Below are 25305 nucleotides of genomic sequence, written 5' to 3' on the forward strand. Positions count from 1 at the left end.
AATTTCTCCCAGCATGTTAAATGTGCAACCAGAGGAAAAAGAAAACTGTAGACCACCTTTACTCCACACACAAAGCTCTCCCTCGCCCTCCATTTGGCAAATCTGACCATAATTCTATGCTCCTGATTCCGGCTTACAAGCAAAAATCTAAAGCAGGAAGCACTGTGACTCAGTCAATAAGAAAGTGGTCAGATGAAGCAGATGCTAAGCTACAGGTCTGTTTTGCTAGCACAGACTGGAATCTGTTCCGGGATTTTTTCGATGGCATTGAGGAGTACACCACATCAGTCATTGGCTTCATCAATAAGTGCATCGATGACGTCGTCCCCACAGTGACCGTACGTACATAACCCAACAAGAAGCCATGGATTTACAGGCAACACCCGCACTGAGCTAAACGGTAGAGCTGCGACTTTCAAGGAGCAGGACTCTAATCTGGGAAGTTTATAAGAAATCCCGCTATGACCTCCTACGAACCATCAAACAGGCAAAGCATCAATACATGACTAAGATTGAATCGTACTACACCGGCTCCGACGCTCGTCGGCAGGGCTTGCAAACTATTACAGACTACAAATGGAAACACAGCCGCGAGCTGCCCAGTGACACAAGCTTACCAGACGAGCTAAATTACCTAAATGCTCGCTTCGAGGAAAGTAACACTGAAACATGCATGAGAGCATGAGCTGTTCCGGACGACTATGTGAGTAAGACCTTTAAAACTGATCAACATTCACCAAGCTGCAGGGCCAGATGGATTACCAGGATGTGTACTTGGAGCATTCGCGGACCAACTGGCCAATGTCTTCATTGACATTTTCAACCTGTCGCTGACAGTCTAATACCAACATGTTTGAAGCAGACCACCATAGTCCCTGTGCCCATGAACACGAAGTTAATCTGCCTAAACTACCGATCCGTAGCACTCACATCTGTAGACGTGAAGTGCCTTGACAGGCTGGTCATGGCTCATATCAACACCAATTCATCTTGATGGTTGTACAGTCGTCTCAAATAAAACTGAAGGACCTCGGCGTTACTCTGGACCCTAAACTCTTTTGACAAACATATCAAGACTGTTTCAAGAACAGCTTTTTTCCATCTACGTAACATTGCAAAAATCAGAAACTTTGTCCAAAAATGCAGATTGTCACTTCTAGGTTGGACTACTGCAATGCTCTACTTTCCGGCTACCCGGATTAAGCACTAAATAAACACAAGTTAGTGTTAAACACGGCTGCTAGAATCTTGACTAGAACCAAAAAATGTGATCATATTATTCCAGTGCTAGCCTCTCTAAACTGGCTTCCTGTTAAGGCAAGGGCTGATTTCAAGATTTTACTGCTAACCTACAAAGCATTACATGGGCATGCTCCTACCCATCTTTCCTATTTGGTCATGCCATATACACTGCTCAAAAAAATAAAGGGAACATTAAAATAACACATCCTAGATCTGAATGAATTAAATATTCTTATTGAATACTTTTTTCTTTGCATAGTTGAATGTGAGGACAACAAAATCACACAAATTATCAATGGAAATCAAATGTATCAACCCATGGAGGTCTGGATTTGGAGTCACACTCTAAATTAAAGTGGAAAACCACACTACAGGCTGATCCAACTTTGATGTAATGTCCTTAAAACAAGTCAAAATGAGGCTCGGTAGTGTGTGTGGCCTCCACCTGTCTGCATGACCTTCCTACAACGCCTGGGCATGCTCCTGATGAGGTGGGGGATGGTCTCCTGAGGGATCTCCTCACAGACCTGGACTAAAGCATCCGCCAACTCCTGGACAGTCTGTGGTGCAGTGGCGTTGGTGGATGGAGCGAGACATGATGTCCCAGATGTGCTCAATTGGATTCAGGTCTGGGGAACGGGCGGGCCAGTCCATAACATCAATGTCTTCCTCTTGCAGGAACTGCTAACACACTCCAGCCACATGAGGTCTAGCATTGTCTTGCATTAGGAGGAACCCAGGGCCAACCGCACCAGCATAAGGGGTCTGAGGATCTCATCTCGGTACCTAATGGCAGTCAGGCTACCTCTGGCGAGCACATGGAGGGCTGTGCGGCCCCCCAAAGAAATGCCATCCCACACCATGACTGACCCACCGCCAAACCGGTCATGCTGGAGGATGTTGCAGGCAGCAGAACGTTCTCCACGGCGTCTCCAGACTGTCACGTCTGTCACGTGCTCAGTGTGAACCTGCTTTCATCTGTGAAGAGCACAGGGCACCAGTGGCGAATTTGCCAATCTTGGTGTTCTCTGGCAAATGCCAAACGTCCTGCACGGTGTTGGGCTGTAAGCACAACCCCCACCTGTGAACGTCGGGCCCTGCTGTTTTCAACTCTCTAGAGACAGCAGGAGGGCTAGAGATACTCTGAATGATCGGCTATGAAAAGCCAACTGACATTTTGCACCCTCGATGCTGATCTGTTGCACCCTCGACAACCACTGTGATCATTATTATTTGACCCTGCTGGTCATCTATGTACATTTGATCATCTTGGCCATGTTCCGTTATAGCCTGGTTCCAAAAGAGCTCCATTTCTATGGCATGGTCTGCCTACCCATGTGAGAGACGCAGACTCGGTCTCAACCTTTAAGTCTTTATTGAAGACTCATCTCTTCAGTAGGTCCTATGATTGAGTGTAGTCTGGCCCAGGAGTGTGAAGGTGAACGGAAAAGCACTGGAGCAATGAACCGCCCTTGGTGTGTCTGCCTGGCCGATTCTCCGCTCTCCACTGGGATTCTCTGCCTCTAACTCTATTACAGGGGCTGAGTCACTGGCTTACTGGTGCTCTTCCATGCCGTTGAGTGGGTTGAGTCACTCACGTGATCTTCCTGTCTGGGTTGGCGCCCCCCTTGGGTTGTGCCGTGGCGGAGATCTTTGTGGGCTATACTCGGCCTTGTCTCAGGATGGTTAGTTGGTGGTTGAAGATGTCACCCTAGTGGTGTGGGGGCTGTGCTTTGGCAAAGTTGGTGGGGTTATATCCTGCCTGTTTGGCCCTGTCCGGGGGAATCGTCGAACGGGGCCAGTGTCTCCCGACCCCTCCTGTCTCAGCCTCCAGTATTTATGCTGCAGTAGTTTGTGTCGGGGGGCTAGGGTCAGTCTGTTATATCTGGATTATTTCTCAGGTCTTATCCGGTGTCCTGTGAGAATTTAAGTATGCTCTCTAATTCTTTCTCTCTCTCGGAGGACCTGAGCCCTAGGACCATGCCTCAGGACAACCTGGCCTGATGACTCCTTGCTGTCCCCAGTCCACCTGGCAGTGTTGCTGCTTCAGTTTCAACTGTTCTGCCTGCGGCTATGGAACCCTGACCTGTTCACAGAACGTGCTACCTGTACCAGACCTGCTGTTTTCAACTCTTTAGAGACAGCAGGAGGACTAGAGATACTCTGAATGATCGGCTATGAAAAGCCAACTGACATTTTGCACCCTCGATGCTGATCTGTTGCACCCTCGACAACCACTGTGATCATTATTATTTGACCCTGCTGGTCATCTATGTACATTTGATCATCTTGGCCATGTTCCGTTATAGCCTGGTTCCTCTCTAGGTTTCTGGCCTTTCTAAGGAGTTTTTCCTAGCCACCATGCTTCTACACCTGCATTGCTTGCTGTTTGGAGTTTTAGGCTTGGTTTCTGTACAGCACTTTGAGATTTCAGCTGATGTAAGAAGGGCTTTATAAATAAATGTGATTTTTACACCATTATCCCAGAAACCCTAGACCCACTCCAATTTGCATACCGCCCCAACAGATGATGCAATCTCTATTGCACTCCTCACTGCCCTTTCCCACCTGAGCTGTAGTCAATGAACAGCAGCGTTCAACACCATTGTGCCCTCAAAGCTCATCACTAAGCTAAGGACACTGGGACTAAACACCTCCCTCTGCAACTGGATCCTGATGGGCCGCCCCCAGGTGGTAAGAGTAGGTAACAACACATCCTCCACGCAGATCCTTAACACGGGGGCCCCTCAGAGTTGTGTGCTCAGTCACCTCCTCTACTCCCTGTTCACCCATGACTGCATGGCCATGCACAACTCCAACACCATCATCATGTTTGCAGATGACACAACAGTGGTAGGCTTGATCACCGACAATGATGAGACAGCTTTTAGGAAGGTCAGAGATCTGGCCGTGTGATGCCAGGACAACAACCTCTCCCTCAACGTGATCAAGACAAAAGAGATGCATGTGGACTACAGGAAAAGGAAAACCGAGCACGCCCCCATGCTCATTAACAGGGCTGTAGTGGAGCAGGTTGAGAGTTTCAAGTTCCTTGGTGTCCACATCAACAAACTATCATGGTCCAATCACACCAAGACAGTCGTGAAGAGGGCATGACAAAACCTCTTCCTTCTCAGGAGACTGAAAAGACTTGGCATGGGTCCTCAGATCCTCAAAAGGTTCTACAGCTGCACCATTGAGATAATCCTGACTGGTTGCATCACTGCCTGGTATGGCAACTGCTTGGCCTCTGACCGCAAGGCACTACAGAGGGTAGTGCAGACGGCCCAGGACATCACTGGGGCCAAGCTTCCTGCCATCCAGGACCTCTATACCAGGTGGTGTGAGAGGAAGGCCCTAAACATTGTCAAAGACATCAGCCACCCTAGTCATAGACTGTTCTCTCTGCTACCGCACGGCAGGCGGTACCAGAGCACCAAGTCTAGGTCCAAAGGGCTTCTTAACAACTTCTACACCAAGCCATAAGACTCATGAACAGCTAATCAAATGGCTACCCAGACTATTTGCATTGCCCCCCCTGCACTCTCTTAAAACTTCTTTCTTCTACTTGAGACGCAGATGTCTCAAGTAGACACCTGGAAATGCAAATGCGCTACGCTAAATGCTAAATGTACTCGTTAAAACTCAAACGTGCATCAAAATTCACAAGCAGGGTATTGAATTAAAGCTACACTCGTTGTGAACCTAGCCAACAAGTCAGATTTTTAAAATGCTTTTCGGCGAAAGCATGAGAAGCTATTATCTGATAGCATGCAACACCCCAAAATGCCTGAATGCGATGTAAACAAAGATATAGCTTAGCCGGCGCTACACAAAACGCAGAAATAAAATTTAAACATTCATTACCTTTGACAAGCTTCTTTCTTGGCACTCCTATATGCCCAATAAACATCACTATTGGGTCTTTTTTTCGTTTAAAATCGGTCCATATATACCCAAAATAGCTTTCTATGGAAGCTGTGTCATTCAGAAAAAAACATCGTTTTTAAACGCTGCGTCATTTTTTAAAATTAAAAAAGTCGACGATAAACTTTCACAAAACACTTCGAAATACTTTTGTAATCCAACTTTAGGTATTAGTAAACGTTTATAATCTATCAAAATGATTACAGGGCGATGTATATTCAATAGCTCCTCGACTGCAAATCAATGGCTGCCAATGTGCACATTGAAAACATCCTGGTGGAGACCGGAAGAAACGGAATCCAGTTAGTTGGATTTTCCAACAAAAAACTCCATTGAAAATGACGACAATGGCGACATCGTGTGGAATCTGTATGAATTGCATGCAGGTCGATATTCAATTTTGTGCCCTTTTAACAACCCATGAAAGTGACTTATGGAAATTATTTTTAGCTTTCAGAGAGCAGTTTTTCTTGCGTTTTTCAATGAAACACACGATCTGTTATAGTCACAGCCGTGATTTAACCAGTTTTAGAAACTTCAGAGTGTTTTCTATCCACACATACTAATCATATGCATATACTATATTCCTGGCATGAGTAGCAGGACGCTGAAAAGTTGCGCTTTTTAACAGAATGTTCGAAAAAGGAGGGGGTAGAAGTAAGAAGTTAAGCTACTGCTACTCTTGTTTATTAAATATGCATAATCACTTTAACTCAACCTACATGTACATATTAACTCAATTACCTTGACAAACCAGTGCCCCCCGCACTGGTACCCCCTGTATATAGCCTCGCTATTGTTATTTTACTGCTGCTCTAATTATTTGATAATTTTATTGATCCATTTTTTACTTAACTAACCATGCCGTTTTAATAGAAATAAGTGTTAAGGGCTTGCAAGTAACCATTTCACTGTAAGGTCTTCAGCGGTTGTATTCGGCGCATGTGACAAATAACATTTGATTTGAATAATACAGTGGCCTCCATAATTCTTAAAAATGGAACAAGTTTGGAACCACCAAGAGTCTTCCGAGAGCTGGTTGCCCGGCCAAACTGAGCAATCAGGGGAGAAGGGCCTTGGTCAGGGAGGTGACCAAGAACCCGATGATCACTCTGCCAGAGCTTCAGAGTTCCTCTGCGGAGATGGGAGTACCTTCCTGAAGGACAACCATCTCTGCAGCACTCCACCAATCAGGCCTTTATGGTAGAGTGGTCAGAGGGAAGCCACTCCTCAGTAAAAGGCACATGACAGCCCACTTAGTTTGCCAAAAGGCACCTGAATGACTCAGACCATGAGAAACAAGATTATCTGGTCTGATGAAACCAAGATTGAACTCTTTGGCCTGAATGTGATGATGTTTTTCAAAAGCAGGGACTGGGAGATTAGTCAGGATTAAGGATAACATGAACAGAGCAAAGTACATAGAGATCCTTGATGAAAACCTGCTCCAGATGGGTTCGGACCTCGGAAGGTGAACCTTCACCCCATTCTAACAGGACAAAAACAGGTTTTTAGAACAGGACAATGACCCTAAGCACACAGCCAAGACAACACAAGAGTGGCTTCGGGACAAGTCTCTGAATGTCCTTGAGTTGTCCAGCCAGAGCCCGGACTTGAACCTAATCAAACATCTCTGGAAAGACCTGAAAATTGCTGTGCAGCAATGCTCCCCATCTAACCTGCCAGAGCTTGAGAGGATCTGCAGAGAAAAATGGGAGAAACTCCACAAATACAGGTGTGCCAAGCCTGTAGCGTCATACCCAAGAAGGCTAGAGGCTGTAATCACTGCCAAAGGTGCTTCCACAAATTACTGAGTAAAGGTTCTGAATACTTTCCAAATGCACCATTTCTCTCTCCTTTCTCCCAATGTGTGCGTGCAGTTCTTCACTTCCCTTCACTAATTTGAAAAGGAAATTATTGGTATACTAGCCCATGCCTCCACCAATTCAATGGGGGCACAACCCTATACCCCCTAGAGCTTAGGCACTTCTGAAGGTTACGGATGGGTGCAATTTGTGTTTCCCTTTGATAAGCTAGGCTGCTCTCAGACCTAGGGGGTAGGTAGAGGGTTGTTTCTGGACAGGGTCATAGTCTTCTTCTTGGGTAGACTCCGTAATATGACAGAGGTAGTGTTTCCTAAACCTCTCCCAGCTATTCCCCTTATCTGGTCTATTCCAGTACTAGCTGACCAGATTCAACAAATCAAGGGCTTGATGATTAGTTAAGCTACTGGAATTGATCAAAGTGTTAGGTAGATAAAATAGCCTAAGTGAAATGTTTGAAAGTAGGCCTACTCGATGTTGGGTTTGGGACACTGCCCTGAGGCACAATGACATTTTACATTTGTAACTAAACTCCCATCAGGTGAGAATTAAACGTAGAGAATTTATTTACACAACTCAAAGACAAAACCCACACTAAGGCTATGGTTGATTACCACTGGAGGAGGGTTAAGTAGAGCCGTTAGTTATGTTTCACAACTGTCCTAATTTAACTACAGTCACCCACATACAGTAAAGAGTGTGTTTTACTGCAGATCTTCAGATGTTTTATCACTTTTTATTTTTTTTCACATTTATTTAACCAGGTAGGCTAGTTGAGAACAAGTTCTCATTTGCAACTGCGACCTGGCCAAGATAAAGCATAGCAGTGTGAGCAGACAACAAGAGTTACACATGGAGTAAACAAACAAGTCAATAACATAGTATAAAAAAATTATCTATATACATTGTGTGCAAAAGGCATGAGGTAGGCAATAAATAGGCCATAGGAGTGAATAATTAAAATTTAGCAGATTAACACTGGAGTGATAAATTATCAGATGAACATGTGCAGGTAGAGATACTGGTGTGCAAAAGAGCAGAAAAGTCAATAAATAAAAACAGTATGGGGATGAGGTAGGTAAATTGGGTGGGCTATCTACCGATGGACTATGTACAGCAGCAGCGATCGGTTAGCTGCTCAGATAGCAGATGTTTAAAGTTTGTGAGGGAGATAAAGGTCTCCAACTTCAACGATTTTTGCAATTCGTTCCAGTCACAGGCAGCAGAGAACTGGAAGGAAAGGCGGCCAAATGAGGTGTTGGCTTTAGGGATGATCAGTGAGATACACCTGCTGGAGCGCGTGCTACGGGTGCTACGAGCTTTACCTAGCATGGACTTGTAGACAAATATGTAGCGAGGGCCAGCCGACTAGAGCATACAGGTCGCAGTGGTGGGTTGTACAAGGTGCTTTAGTAACAAAGCGGATGCGTCAACTCACCATCAGTACGACCAAGAATATGTTTTTCGCGACGCGGATCCTGTGTTCTGCCTTACAAACAGGACAACGGAGTGGATCCCATGCAGCGACCCAAAAAAACGACACCGAAAAAGAGGGAAACGAGGCGGTCTTCTGGTCAGACTCCGGAGACGGACACACCGTGCACCATTCCCTAGCATTCTTCTTGCCAATGTCCAGTCTCTTGACAACAAGGTTGATGAAATCCGAGCAAGGGTAGCATTCCAGAGGGACATCAGAGACTAACGTTCTTTGCTTCACGGAAACGTGGCTTACTGGAGAGACGCTATCCGAGGCGGTGCAGCCAACAGGTTTCTCCACGCATCGCGCAGACAGAAACAAACATCTTTCTGGTAAGAAGAGGGGCGGGGGCGTATGCTTTATGACTAACGTGACATGGTGTGATGAAAGAAACATACAGGAACTCAAATCCTTCTGTTCACCTGATTTAGAATTTCTCACAATCAAATGTAGACCGCATTATCTACCAAGAGAATTCTCTTCGATTATAATCACAGCCGTATATATCCCCCCCCCCCCCAAGCAGACACATCGTTGGCTCTGAATGAACTTTATTTGACTCTTTGCAAACTGGAAACCATTCATCCGGAGGCTGCATTCATTGTAGCTGGGGATTTTAACAAGGCTAATCTGAAAACAAGACTCCCTAAATTTTATCAGCATATCGATTGCGCAACCAGGGGTGGAAAGACCTTGGATCATTGTTACTCTAACTTCCGCGACGCATATAAGGCCCTGCCCCGCCCCCCTTTCGGAAAAGCTGAACACGACTCCATTTTGTTGATCCCTGCCTACAGACAGAAACTAAAACAAGAGGCTCCCACGCTGAGGTCTGTCCAACGCTGGTCCGACCAAGCTGACTCCACACTCCAAGACTGCTTCCATCACGTGGACTGGGACATGTTTCGTATTGCGTCAGACAACAACATTGACGAATACACTGATTCGGTGTGCGAGTTCATCAGAACGTGCGTTGAAGATGTCGTTCCCATAGCAACGATTAAAACATTCCCTAACCAGAAACCGTGGATTGATGGCAGCATTCGCGTGAAACTGAAAGCGCAAACCACTGCTTTTAATCAGGGCAAGGTGTCTGGTAACATGACCGAATACAAACAGTGCAGCTATTCCCTCCGCAAGGCTATCAAACAAGCTAAGCGTCAGTACAGAGACAAAGTAGAATCTCAATTCAACGGCTCAGACACAAGAGGCATGTGGCAGGGTCTACAGTCAATCACGGACTACAGGAAGAAATCCAGCCCAGTCACGGACCAGGATGTCCTGCTCCCAGGCAGACTAAACTTTTTTGCTCGCTTTGAGGACAATACAGTGCCACTGACACGGCCTGCAACGAAAACTTGCGGTCTCTCCTTCACTGCAGCCGAGGTGAGTAAGACATTTAAACGTGTTAACCCTCGCAAGGCTGCAGGCCCAGACGGCATCCCCAGCCGCGCCCTCAGAGCATGCGCAGACCAGCTGGCCGGTGTGTTTACGGACATATTCAATCAATCCCTATACCAGTCTGCTGTTCCCACATGCTTCAAGAGGGCCACCATTGTTCCTGTTCCCAAGAAAGCTAAGGTAACTGAGCTAAACGACTACCGCTCCGTAGCACTCACTTCCGTCATCATGAAGTGCTTTGAGAGACTAGTCAAGGACCATATCACCTCCACCCTACCTGACACCCTAGACCCACTCCAATTTGCTTACCGCCCAAATAGGTCCACAGACGATGCAATCTCAACCACACTGCACACTGCCCTAACCCATCTGGAAAAGAGGAATACCTATGTGAGAATGCTGTTCATTGACTACAGCTCGGCATTCAACACCATAGTACCCTCCAAGCTCGTCATCAAGCTCGAGACCCCGGGTCTCGACCCCGGGTCTCGACCCCGCCCTGTGCAACTGGGTACTGGACTTCCTGACGGGCCGCCCCCAGGTGGTGAGGGTAGGCAACAACATCTCCTCCCCGCTGATCCTCAACACTGGGGCCCCACAAGGGTGCGTTCTGAGCCCTCTCCTGTACTCCCTGTTCACCCACGACTGCGTGGCCACGCACGCCTCCAACTCAATCATCAAGTTTGCGGACGACACAACAGTGGTAGGCTTGATTACCAACAACGACGAGATGGCCTACAGGGAGGAGGTGAGGGCCCTCGGAGTGTGGTGTCAGGAAAATAACCTCACACTCAACGTCAACAAAACTAAGGAGATGATTGTGGACTTCAGGAAACAGCAGAGGGAACACCCCCCTATCCACATCGACGGAACAGTAGTGGAGAGGGTAGCAAGTTTTAAGTTCCTCGGCATACACATCACAGACAAACTGAATTGGTCCACTCACACAGACAGCATTGTGAAGAAGGCGCAGCAGCGCCTCTTCAACCTCAGGAGGCTGAAGAAATTCAGCTTGTCACCAAAAGCACTCACAAATTTCTACAGATGCACAATCGAGAGCATCCTGGCGGGCTGTATCACCGCCTGGTACGGCAACTGCTCCGCCCTCAACCGTAAGGCTCTCCAGAGGGTAGTGAGGTCTGCACAACGCATCACCGGGGGCAAACTACCTGCCCTCCAGGACACCTACACCACCCGATGTCACAGGAAGGCCATAAAGATCATCAAGGACATCAACCACCCGAGCCACTGCCTGTTCACCCCGCTATCATCCAGAAGGCGAGGTCAGTACAGGTGCATCAAAGCTGGGACCGAGAGACTGAAAAACAGCTTCTATCGCAAGGCCATCAGACTGTTAAACAGCCACCACTAACATTGAGTGGCTGCTGCCAACACACTGACACTGACTCAACTCCAGCCACTTTAATAATGGGAAATGATGTAAATATATCACTAGCCACTTTAAAACAATGCTACCTTATATAATGTTACTTACCCTACATTATTCATCTCATATGCATACGTATATACTGTACTCTATATCATCGACTGTATCCTTATGTAATACATGTATCACTAGCCACTTTAACTATGCCACTTTGTTTACATACTCATCTCATATGCATATACTGTACTCGATACCATCTACTGTATCTTGCCTATGCTGCTCTGTACCATCACTCATTCATATATCCTTATGTACATATTCTTTATCCCCTCACACTGTGTACAAGACAGTAGTTTTGGAATTGTTAGTTAGATTACTTGTTGGTTATTACTGCATTGTCGGAACTAGAAGCACAAGCATTTCGCTACACTCGCATTAACATCTGCTAACCATGTGTATGTGACAAATAAAATTTGATTTGAGGATAGATATAGGTCTGTAGCAGTTTGGGTCAAGAGTGTCACCCCCTTTGAAGAGGGGGATGACCGCAGCTGCTTTCCAATCTTTGGGAATCTCAGACAACACGAAAGAGAGGTTGAACAGGCTAGTAATAGGGGCGGCAACAATTTTGGCAGATCATTTTAGAAAGAAAGGGTCCAGATTGTCTAGCCCGGCTGATTTGTAGGGGTCCAAATTTTGCAGCTCATTCAGAACATCAGCTGAGCAGATTTGGGAGAAGGAGAAATGGGGAAGGCTTGGGCGAGTTGTTGTGGGGGGTGCAGTGCTGTTGACCGGGGTAGGAGTAGCCAGGTGGAAAGCATGGCCAGCCGTAGAAAAATGCTTATTGAAATTCTCAATTATGGTGGATTTATGGTGACAGTGTTTCCTATCTTCAGTGCAGTGGGCAGCTGGGAGGAGGTGTTCTTATTCTCCATGGACTTTACAGTGTCGCAGAACTTTTTTGAGTTAGTGTTGCAGGAAGCAAATTTCTGCTTGAAAAAGCTAGCCTTGGCTTTTCTAACTGCCTGTGTATAATGGTTTCTAGCTTCCCTGAACAGCTGCATATCACGGGGGCTGTTCGATGCTAATGCAGAACGCCATAGGATGTTTTTGTGTTGGTTAAGGGCAGTCAGGTCTGGGGAGAACCAAGGGCTATATATGTTCCTGGTTCTAAATTTCTTGAATGGGGCATGTTTATTTAAGATGGTTAGGAAGGCATTTAAAAAAATATCCAGGCATCCTCTACTGACGGGATGAGATCAATATCCTTCCAGGATACCCCGGCCAGGTCGATTAGAAAGGCCTGCTCGCTGAAGTGTTTCAGGGAGCGTTTTACAGTGATGAGTGGAGGTCGTTTGACCGCTGACCCATTACGGATGCAGGCAATGAGGCAGTGATCGCAGTGAGGGCAAGCAAAATAAACAAACTCGAAGCCCAGTATGATCGGTCCACGAGAGTCCTCTCCCATGCATTCACTGCCCAACAACGTGCAAATGTTCACAAAAAATAGCTTCGATTTTGGGTCAACACCAAAAGCCATTTACTGGTCAGGGGAGTGATGGAGTGCATGAATGCTGTTGCTGAAACTTTACTTGACGGTGAAAAGATCAAGCAAATCCCAATGTCACGTACAACAACAGCAAGAAAGAGTAAAATACTAACAGAGAATGTATTATTGCAGCATAATGAAGCTATTCAGAGTGATCCATGCATAGCATTAGCTGTTGATGAATCTACTGATGTGAGTGATAATGCCCAGCTTCTGGTGAATGTTAGAGTTCACCACACAGAGAAGAAGGAATTCTGAAGACACCACTCGAGACACATACAAGCGGAAAGGACATATACATGGCCATAAAGGAGATGCTGAGAAAGAGGATAGATCTAAAACAAGTGGTCTTTATCACCTCAGACCCCTGCCATGATAGGAAGAGAGAGGAGCTGTGGCACTGCTGAATGAGGACAACCCTGATCTCACAGCTTACTACTGCATCATTCATCAGTTTGTCCTGTGCGCCAATCTGTCAGAAGAGTATGCTGAAGTGATGAATACAATGAAACTCAAACTTCCTCAGGGCATCCTCATCTCATCAACATCGCCTGCTGAGAGAATTCCTGAAAGAAGAGGCAAAAGACCTACTGCTGCACAACAACGTAAGATGGCTCAGTAAAGGGTGTTGGAACGCTTTTGGTCCATTTAAACCTCTTAGGGCTAGGGGGGCAGTGTTCGGAAGTTCGGATAAATGACGTGCCCAAAGTAAACTGCCTGTTACTCAGGTCCAGAAGCATATAATAGGTAGCATGGGTAGAAAATACTCTGAAGTTTTTAAAACTGTAACAGAAATGATATTGCATGTGAAAACCTGAGGAAAATCCACCCAAAATATCAAGACAATCGTGAAGAGGGCACAACAAAACCTTTTCCCCCTCAGGAGACTCAAAATAATTGGCATGGGTCCCCAGATCCTCAAAAAGTTCTACAACTGCACCATCGAGAGCATCACCGCCTGGTATGGCAGCTGCTCGGCATCTGACCGTAAGGCGCTACAGAGGGTAGTGCGTACAGCCTAGTACTTCACTGGGGCCAAGCTTCCTGACATCCAGGACCCATATACTAGGCAGTGTCAGAGGAAGGAACCAAAAAGAAGGTCAAAGACTCCAGTCAACCAAGTCATAGACAGTTCTCTCTGCTACCGCACGGCAAGCGGTACCAGAGCATCAAGTCTAGGACCAAAAGGCTCCTTTAACAGCTTCTACCCCCAAGCCAAAAGACTGCTGAACAATTAATCAAAATGGCCACCCAGACTATTTACATTGAACCCCCCATCGTTTTTACACTGTGGCTACTCCCTGTTTATTATCTATGCATAGACACTTTACAAATTACCTCGTACTGCCGCACATTGACTCAGTACCGGTACCCCCTGTATATAGCCTTGTCATTGTTATTCAATTTTCTTGAGTTACTTTTTGATTAAAAAAATATATTCAGTCAATATTTTAACTTTTTCTTGATCTGCATTGTTCGTTAAGGTCTTGTAAGTAAGCATTTCACAGTAAGGTCTACACCTTGTATTCAGTGCATGTGACAAATAAAATGTGATTTGAGATACATTAAGAGCATGAGGGAGGACGATACACTCCTACTAGTGTCCTCTGGTTATAATGACCAATGGCCCACATTAAGAACGAGAATCAAACGGCTTAGGGACAGAGGTAACAAGAGATAGAAACAATTAAAATTGTACATCGTAAACACCCCCACTTGTTGCAAAGGGTCGAAACCTCTCCGGTAAATTTTCCATGGGAAGTTAAGTGTGGGAATTCTGCTTAAATGTTTTTATTTTATGTAACTTATAACAGTGAATCTTCTAGGTCTTGTGGAATATTTTGGTCAAACTATCCCCAATTGCAACCCTCTGCATGCACAGTGCATTCTTCCATCACATGTGCAGTGCACTCACCCATCACATGTAGGGATGCACGATATATCAGTAAACATATCAGAATCGGCCGATATTAGCTAAAAATGTCAACGTCGGTATCGGCCTGATGTCTAGTTTAACAGCGATGTTAAAAACCGATGTCAAAGCTACCGTGCATACCTATATAACGTAGGGAGAGGACGTAATGACGCCAATTAAAATGTTGCTCTACACGTGCAACACAGCATTCCTCCCACAAAATCTTGGATCGAGCAGTCATTTGAAAGTGTAAGAAAATTTCAGCGAGACAACACAACGGCGAAATCCATTAATGCCAAAATAATGGATTTCATTGCCCTTGACAATCAACCGTTCTCTGTCGTGGGTGATGTTGGCTTTCGCTGACTGGTCGAGCACCGGTACACACTACCAAGTGCGCTATCAGATGTTGCCCTACCGGAGTTACACATCAATAGCTTCACGAGATACATACTATGGAACGCTGTTTGGGTCTTTGCGTGTCAAAAGAGATACAGTAGCACCGTCAAAGCTGTACACAAAAAAAGTCTGCAAACAATCAAACACCGGCCACGAACGATGTGTTTACAATACCGCGTTGGTAATAAAGCTTAAATTTGTTTGACCGCAACTTCTAGGGTAGCTAGCTTTAGCTTGGCACCTAGCTAGCACCAATACAACCAGCCTAAAAACAGTCATTCATTATTATTAGCAATGATTTAGGAATCCTTGTAAGTAAGTATTAGCTAGGTTGCCACTTGTTCGCCTATTGAAATTGAACTTCAGTTCATGAAGCTTGCCAGCTACTTAACCCGGTTGCCCAAAATTAACATTATAAGCAGCCAGCTAGTTTCATCTGACTAGTGAGGCTCGACCGGACAGGTTATATATTGTGAAACTAGCCACAATAAATGGCATTTGCAGTTTGCCTTCAAAATAAGTGTCATTGACAGTGATGCAAATTAATACAAAAAGTTGAATTATGCCATACTTTTATTTTTAAGGCTAACCACAAAGTCCACTATTGTGGCTAGCTTCACAGATGGGTCCGACAACCATTAATCAAATAAGAACTGTCTTGTAAATTAGGGTTATTTTAGATGACACCTAGCTAGCTATATTTTTAGCTAGCTAACAATAGCAAAACAACAATCTGTTTCAGTGGCTATGTTTTTGGGGAAGAACTACATTGTTTGCATTCATGAGCAAGCTAGCTTTTTTATTTTATGACCAGCACTGTAGGTGCGCGAGACAACTTTACCAGCATCATAGCATGGGTATCGACAAATCGTTGTGACATATGAAATACGAGTGAGTGTAATCAATGTGTAATAACTACGTTATAAAATGTATTTGATGTGAAGTCATATTCAGGTCCTGATTGGTCAAAGTGTTATTTGACGTGAATGTTTTTTTGACACGCAAAGACCTAAACGGCATTCTATAGAAATCCTGGCTGAGAATGAAACGACTGAACAACCAAACAGCAGAGCAAGTAAGTGAAAGAAATTGATTATGTTTTACTGGTAATGGGGACATACGTAAATGCCAACAAAATAACTTTTTGGTCCGTGTGGGTGTGTGACCTTTATTTAACTAGGCAGGTCAGTTAAGAACAAATTCTTATTTACTATGATGGCCCGGACGACGCTGGGCCAATAGTGCTCCCCCCTATGGGATTCCCAATCACGGCCGGATGTGAGATAGCCTGGATTCGAACCATGGGACTGTAGCACAGCTGATTCTCAAGATCTTGCACACTAATGAGACGCTATTGAGCCCACACTACTACACTGTCTGATCCAATGACTACATGCTTTCTGGTTTTGATTACAATACTGGGTGAGGTGAATATATTTTATATGACAAACATGATTTTTTGTAAACTAGTAAATAGTAGCCTACAGCAAAGTGTGTTTAAATAATTTTTAAACTTGTTAACAATTTCTGCTAGTTCGAGCCTGCTAACTGAGGAGTGTTAATTCACCTGTTTCCATACATTTCCTTTTAAAACATTTATCGTTACAAAGGAGTTGTTTAACCTCATTTAATAAAGTTCAATTCTATTGGAAGGATTTAACAATTTGCAATGATGTCTACTTAAGGTAAACAGTTTTTTTCATATTTACCATAGCATATGGAAACAATCAAAACGCAAAAAACATCTACATTTAAATGGTATTAATAATATATTCCTGTTAATTCCCACGGGAAAGTTTCCACCTCTGAATATTCCCCAAAATGTGCAACCCTAACCCCCACCAATTCTGTTCGATCTGTAAACGTTAAAACTAGACAAAGACTAGCACAAAATGATTCAACCAAGTTTCAGAAATGACCAGAATGTCCACATTAGATTGAGTAGCCAGATTATTATTATTTTTTAAATCTATATTTTAAATCTAACTTCTGGTATTTACATGAACTAATTCAAAACCACAGCTGCAGGATTTAAAGGTCAGATGGAGTCTCTAATACAAGCATGCTATGATCAGTTGGCTACCCCTTATTTTAAAATACCATAGGATTGGTTTGAATTGGTATAGGTACAAGATTGTCTTGAACTGAAGGATTCTATCTATGACTCGAGCGAGGACTTGGGTTAAAAATAGTCAATAGTCAAAATAGTTCCCTGTTGAGGGACTGCAGTATGATAAATCAGTATTGTTATGGTAGGGATTACCTGAGTGTGACTTGGAGTGATTAGTCAAGGTTTTTGCGTATCCTTGAAATGTGAGGACAGGGTCCAGGCACCAAGATCATTTGGATAGACCCCATCCTCTCTGTAGAGCATATTCTGTTTCCGAAAGGTGTTAAAGTAATGCAGAAAAGTAACTCCAGTCGTAAGCCAGTCATGTGGTACCAGCAACCTACTGAATCTTTCCATGCCCTGATTTAGTGATGGCACTGGGCCTGAAATAATTGGACGCTTGTACGTGTCTTTCAGAGTTCCTATTAGTTAGAAAAATCTGGTTTCAGACATTCCGAGCTAGCCATCCTAATGTCATTAAATCCCACAAACTACGACAGTGACAGACCCCTTGTTCTGGTGTAAAACGGCACAAAGCACCCATGTAAAATGTCCTGTACCCGAGCCCCAGGATTTCCCCCCCGGGAACCGAGATGTTTCTCACCATAGAGCTGCCGATTATAAAATCCATTGTGGCTGACCGAGGAGTCAGTACATCAGACACCATTGAGGTCCGGTGATCTGAGCCCGAGGCAGAATCTCCCTGGGAAGGAATCCAGATAGGGGACGATTGCACTGGAACCTCCGAAGCCAGGAGGGCAAAGATGTTCGACAACTGGATTTGGGTCGGTCTTCCCAACGCCCAAGAAGCCCCACAGCCTGCTTCCCTCCAATTGGCCTACGCAGAAGGAATGCTGACAGTATCATCCGCTAAAGCAACCAGAAGTGACAGTACTGCTGCATTTTCCAAGAGAGTGGGAGACTTCTTTGGGGAGGGGCCCCTTGAAGGCATTAGCCATTCAGTCAATGAGTTTATATTCACAACACATCAGAACGACATCCAGCCTGAGATGTAGAGAAGGAGAAGGCATGCGGGGGTGCTTTCCACAGTATATTGTGCAAGTTCTTAATCTGTTTGCTAAGAGTACCCACTTCTTCTCCCTAGTCCTCCGCAAGCAAACAATTGTTGCATCGGAACTCTGGTTGGTCCACATCGTCCCAGACAAGACATTAGTAAATACAGCTCATGCCGTGCACAAAATGCAAAAATGTTCCTCTGAACGGTGAAGCCTCCATGAGAAAACATAGCAACTAAATCTGTAGCAGAGATAAGGATTTGCAGGCAGAGTAAAAAACAAACAAAAAAAGAGATGATAACTGATGTATTTCCCCAGACCTATACTCTAGCCTGTTAAAATGTTACTTTCTGCAACAAACTATTTGCTCTCAAATTTGTGCGCTTGCTCTCATGCACTCGTAGGGGCGTCTGCCAGACGGAACTGCAACTGAACCCTACATTGAGGCATGCATTGGCTGCATTTCAAACACGTAAAAGACACACCCTCTCCCCGCAGCCCTCAAATTAAGTTAACACTTCTGATGACATATCATGACGTATGATGAGTTGACACTTGCAGGGCAAGGGAAGAATTAATTAATTTTCAATGGACCACCCATGCCCAGAAATGTGTCACCATTTTGTCCCACGGTTGTTTCAGTCATGATGGTACAACCGGTAGCTGTTGTGTGTGCTTTATATGCACAACAGTCAATTATGACTGTATTTCAAATCTTTGCTAGAAGACAACTCATCCTCTGACATCTAAATGCTAGCCATCTGACAATATCAGGTAAATGAAAAATTACAAATATATAAGTGTGATGTCGGGGAAAGCTAACCAAACAAAAACATCCTTACTTTTACGATGTGTTTGTATCGTCATGTGCATCAGTAGCACAACTTCTAATCTACTTACAAGTGTATGTAAAAACGAATGCGCTTTGGCTGACATTTCTTGTGGATGTACAACCATTGCAAATTGAATTATGGGGCGTTTTAGGTAGAGGTCGACCGATTATGATTTTTCAACGCCGATACCGATTATTGGAGGACTAAAAAAAAGCCGATACCGATTAAATCGGCCGTTTTTTTTTATGTATTTGTAACAATGACAATTACAACAATACTGAATGAACACTTATTTTAACTTAATACATCAATAAAATCAAGTATTGCCAGTGTAACAGCATAGCTTCCGTCCCTCTCCTCGCCCCTACCTGGACTCGAACCAGGAACACATCGACAACAGCCACCCTCGAAGCAGCGTTACCCATGCAGAGCAAGGGGAATAACTACTCCAAGTCTCAGAGCGAGTTAGGTTTGAAACGCTATTAGCGCGTACCCCGCTAACTAGCTAGCCATTTCACATCGGTTACACCAGCCTAATCTCGGAAGTTGATATGACTTCAAGCCTAAACAGCTGCTGGCAAACGCACAAAAATGCTGTTTGAATGAATGCTTACGAGCCTGCTGCTGCCTACCATCGCTCAGTCAGACTGCTCTATCAAATCATACATTATAACACACAGAAATAGGAGCCGTAGGTCATTAATATGACCGAATCCGGAAACTATCATCACGAAAACAAGGCTTTTATTCTTTCAGTGAAATACAGAACCGTTACGTATTTTATCTAATGGGTGGCATCCATAAGTCTAAATATTCCTGTTACATTGCACAACCTTCAATGTTATGTCATAATTACGTAAAATTCTGGCAAACTAGGTGGCCCAAGCTGTTGCATATACACTGACTCTGCGTGCAATGACCGCAAGAGAAGTGACACAATTTCACCTGGTTAATATTGCCTGCTAACCTGGATTTATTTTAGCCCAAATGTGCAGGTTTAAAAATATATACTTCTGTGTATTGGTTTTAAGAAAGGCAATGATGTTTATGGTTAGGTACACATTGGAGCAACGATACGCACCGCATTGATTATATGCAACACAGGATACACTAGATAAACTAGTAATAATATAATCAACTAGTGATTATGTGATTAATTATGATTAATTGATTGATTGTTTTTTATAAGATAAGTTTAATGCGAGCTAGCAACTTACCTTGGCTTACTGCATTTGCGTAACAGGCAGGCTCCTCGTGGAGTGCAATGTAATCCGGTGGTTAGAGCATTGGACTAGTTAACTAACTAAGGTTGCAAGATTGAATCCCCGAGCTGACAAGGTAAAAATCTGTCGTTCTGCCCCTGAACGAGGCAGTTAACCCACCGTTCCTAGGCCGTCATTGAAAATAAGAATGTGTTCTTAACTGACATGCCTAGTTAAATAAAGTTGAAAAAACAAAACTGGCCAAATCGGTGTCCAAAAATACCGATTTCTGATTGTTATGAAAACTTGAAATCGGCCCGAATTAAAAATCGGCCATTCCGATTCAAATCGGTCGACCTCTAGTTTTAGGCCCCAGAGTGAACAGAATTGAAAATTGGAAAACTGAGGGGCTTACGTTGCCAACTTCCCTTGCTTGGCTAATTGTTTGGACCGATGGCAAAGAGGGCCGTATCGGTGATGATCAGCCAATGGACATAAATCTTATACAACAAGTTGGAAATCACTAATTCAACAGTCTCGAAGGAATCAGTGGCTAACTGCAATCATTGCAAAGCAATCACTAAGCCTGGTATTCAGGGGAGTGGGTGTAAGGTCCAAGTCCCGTTAGAAGGGTCTCTTTTCCAAGCTTAAAGGGATAAACATTCAACATTGGCCATGCTGTCGATCCAGGATGACGTCTGCTGCATTCAAAACAACAGAAAATGCGGAACTGGGAAATCTCAGATTTCAGTGAGTTCAAGACAACTGGGAACTAAAAAAAAAAGAACGAATTACGACTGGGGAAATACGTTTTGAACGGTCATCCAACTCGGAATGCAAGTCGGGTCTCTTTCTAGAATCAAATCATATTTGTCACATACACATGGTTAGCAGATGTTAATGCGAGTGTAGTGAAATGCTTGTGCTTCGAGTTCCGACAATGCAGTAATAACCAACGAGTAATCTAACCTAACAATTTCACAACTACCTTATACACACAAGCATAAAGGGATAAAGAATATGTACATGAAGATATATGAATGAGTGATGGTACAGAACGGCATAGGCAAGATTCAGTAGATACATATCAGATATACATACGAGATGAGTAATGTAGGATATGTGAACATTATATTAAGTGGCGTTGTTTAAAGTGGCTAGTGATACATGCATTACATAAAGATGGCACGATTCAGTAGATGGTATAGTGTACAGTAAATACATATGAGATGAGTAATGTAGGGTGTGTAAACATTATATTAAGTGGCATTGTTTAAAGTGGCTACATTTTTTACATCAATTTTTCCATTGTTAAAGTGTCTGGAGTTGAGTCAGTATGTTGGCAGCAGCCACTCAATGTTGGTGATGCCTGTGTAACAGTCTGATGGCCTTGAGATAGAAGCTGTTTTTCAGTCTCTCGGTCCCCGATTTGATGCACCTGTACTGACCTCACCTACTGGATGATAGCGGGGTGAACAGGCAGTGGCTCGGGTGGTTGTTGTCCTTGATGATCTTTATGGCCTTCCTGTGACGTCGGGTGGTGTAGGTGTCCTGGAGGGCAGGTAGTTTGCCCCGGTGATGCGTTGTGCAGACCTCACTACCTTCTGGAGAGCCTTACGGTTGTGGGTGGAGCAGTTGCCGTACCAGGCGGTGATACAGCCCGACAGGATGCTCTCGATTGTGCATCTGTAAAAGTTTGTGAGTGCTTTTGGTGACAAGCCGAATCTTATCAGCCTCCTGAGGTTGAAGAGGCGCTGCTGCACCTTCTTCACCACGCTGTCTGCGTGGGTGGACCAATTCAGTTTGTCAGTGATGTGTACGCAAAGGAACTTAAAACTTACTACCCTCTCCACTACTGTCCCGTCAATGTGGATAGGGGTCATCTCCTTTGTTTTGTTGACGTTGAGTGTGAGGTTATTTTCCTGTCACCACACTCCGAGGGCCCTCACCTCCTCGAGCTTGATGACGAGTTTGGAGGGTACTATGGTGTTAAATGCTGAGCTGTAGTCGATGAACAGCATTCTCACATAGGTATTCCACTTGTCCAGATGGGTTAGGGCAGTGTGCGTGTGGTTGCGATTGAGTCGTCTGTGGACCTATTGGAGTGGGTCTAGGGTGTCAGGTAGGGTGAAGGTGATATGGTCCTTAACTAGTCTCTCAAAGCACTTCATGATGACGGAAGTGAGTGCTACGGGGCGGTAGTCGTTTAGCTCAGTTGCCTTAGCTTTCTTGAGAACAGGAACAATGGTGGCCCTCTTGAAGCATGTGGGAACAGCAGACTGGGATAAGGATTGATTGAATATGTCAGTAAACACACCAGCCAGCTAGTCTGCGCATGCTCTGAGGACGTGGCTGGGGATGCCGTCTGCGCCTGCAGCCTTGAGAGGGTTAACACATTTAAATGTTTTATTCACGTTGCCTGCAGTGAAGGAGAGCCCGCAGGTTTTGGTAGCGGGCGTGTCAGTGGCACAGTATTATCCTCAAAGCGAGCAAATAAGTTGCAACGGGGCTGGTTTTCTTTTTGTAATCCGTGATTGACTGTAGACCCTGCCACATACCTCTCGTGTCTGAGCCGTTGAATTGTGACTCTACTCTGTCTCTATACTGACGCTTAGCTTGTTTGATTGCCTTGCGGAGAGAATAGCTACACTGTTTGTATTCGGTCATGCTTCCGGTCACCTTGTCCTGGTTAAAAGCAGTGGTTCGCGCTTTCAGTTTTGCGCGAATGCTGCCATCAATCCACGGTTTCTGGTTTGGGAATGTTTTAATAGTTGCTGTGGATACGACATCGCCAATGCACTTGCTAATTAACTCGCTCACCGAATCAGCGTATTCGTCAATGTTGTTGTTTGACGCAATGCGGAACATATCCCAATCCACGTGATCGAAGCAATCTTGAAGCGTGGAATCAGATTGGTCGGACCAGCGTTGAACAGACCTGAGCACGGGAGCTTCCTGTTTAAGTCTCTGTCTATAGGCTGGGAGCAACAAAATGGAGTCGTGGTCAGCTTTTCCAAAAGGAGGGCGGGGGAGGGCCTTATAAGCGTTGTGGAAGTTAGAATAACAATGATCCAGGGTTTTACCAGCCCTGGAAGCACAATCGATATGCTGGTAGAATTTAGGGAGTCTTGTTTTCAGATTAACCTTGTTAAAATCCCTAGCTACAATGAATGCAGCCTCAGGATTTGTGGTTTCCAGTTTACATAGAGTCAAATGAAGTTCGTTCAGGGCGGTCGACGTGTCTGCTTGGGGGGGGGGGTAGATAATGCAGTCGACATTTGATTGTGAGGAATTCTAAGTCAGGTGAACAGAAGCACTTGAGTTCCTGTATGTTGTTATGATCACACCACGTCTCGTTAATCTTAAGGCATACCCCCCCGCCCCTCTTCATACCAGAAAGATGCTTGTTTCTGCTGGCGCGATGCGTGAAGAATCCAGCTGGCTGTACCGACTCCGATAGCGTGTCTCGAGTGAGCCATGTTTCCGTGAAGCAAAGATCGTTAAGTCTTATGTCTCTCTGGAATGCTACCCTTGCTTGGATTTCATCAACCTTATTGTCAAGAGACTGGTCATTGGCGAGTAGTATGCTCGGGAGCGGTGAGCGATGTGCCCGTCTCCGGAGCCTGACCAGAAGACCGCTTTGTCCGCCCCTTTTACGGCGCCGTTGTTTTGGTTCGCCGGTTGGGATCTGATCCATTGTCCTGGGTGGTGGGCAAAACACAGGATCCGCTTCTGGAAAGTCGTATTCCTGGTTGTAATGATGGTGAGTTGACGTTGCTCTTATATCCAGTAGTGCCTCCCGACTGTATGTAATAAAACCGAAGATTACCTGGGGTACCAATGTAAGAAATTACACGTAAATTAACAAAATACGGCATAGTTTCCTAGGAACGCGAAGCGAGGCGGCCATCTCTGTCGGTGCCGGAAGTAATGCTCTAGAGCTCCAACCTGAAGATCACTAACGTCATGATTCAACCTTGTGCTTCAAGTCAACTGGGAACACCATAAATCCAGACAACACCAGACTTTGATGACAGAATTTGCCCGCGAAGGACCACTGTGCCATCTTCCTGTTCAAGTGAGCACAGGGCAACAAATTGAGTCCAAAAATGTATTGTATGCTGCTGCATAAATGATGTAATATGCCAGGGAGATATGTATACTGTGGCTAAGAAAGTAATACGTTGTATGTTGTGTAGTAAGCTGTTAGTAGCCCATATGCCTCCCTAATAATTTGGTATATTAACCACCTCTTAATTTCACCTACTGTTCAGACTTGGTGGTGCACATGTAGCCTATAGCCTGTTTTAGAGAAAAGTAATCATCAAATATTCTAAGCGATTTCATTGTCTGCTTATATACCCCCTATTTATCCTGCGATTCTGACTTGGTGTACAGGGAGAACACTAAGAACAGCACATGTTCTGAATTCTGACGCTGTACATTTCAAAAGTGCAGAACAAATAGTTGACTAAATCTGTTCTAGCTCGCTCATTAAGGTCTTAAATTGTAATTACGGAGTGCCTCTTATCCGCTCGTTGTCCCTTTATTCCATGGTTTGTACATCTCAGTTGTCAGTAGAAACCACATCTGGTTAAGCAAATCAGCCATATTAGCTATGTTTTTTTAAAAGGCTGAATGAACTGTATCGCTGGTAGACAAGGCTCCACTAATAGCCAGGTATAGCAGTGGTAAGGTGTTGGGACAGCTTTCTGTGCAATTAATGCATTGTTTAGTGTTGTAGTGGCTTTGCTGGCATGCATTGGAAAAAAATGTGTACCCCACCAAGATTTACATTCTAAATTCACCACTGCGTACAAGACGAAAATACACTGGTTGAACGGGCAAGACAAAAGATTTAAGTACCTTTGAACAGGGTATGGTAGTAGGTGCCAGGCGCACCGGTTTGAGTGGGTCAAGAACTGCATCGCGGCTAGGTTTTTCACGCTCCAGTGTGTATCAATTATGGTATTCCACCCAAAGGACATCCAGCCAACTAGGCGTCAACATGGGCCTGCATGCCA

At 44.6% G+C, this 25305-nt stretch overlaps 1 protein-coding gene across 3 annotated transcripts in view; it reads right to left on the reverse strand.

Moving 5' to 3' along the window:
• Positions 1-25305, reverse strand: part of LOC110538037 (uncharacterized) — a 40808-nt gene that overhangs the window by 13302 nt on the left and 2201 nt on the right. The window contains exon 1 of one of the 3 annotated variants that reach the window (XM_090192863.1): positions 5110-5234. The exons of the other annotated variants lie outside the window; for them this stretch is intronic. The gene's annotated coding sequence lies outside the window, so the exon portion shown is untranslated. Of the gene's footprint in view, positions 1-5109; positions 5235-25305 lie in introns of those variants that run through there. 3 annotated transcript variants of the gene reach the window in all.

This window comes from Oncorhynchus mykiss, chromosome 2 (genome assembly GCF_057628025.1).
Source record: "Oncorhynchus mykiss isolate SJ-2025 chromosome 2, ASM5762802v1, whole genome shotgun sequence".
Classification (NCBI taxonomy): domain Eukaryota; kingdom Metazoa; phylum Chordata; class Actinopteri; order Salmoniformes; family Salmonidae; genus Oncorhynchus; species Oncorhynchus mykiss.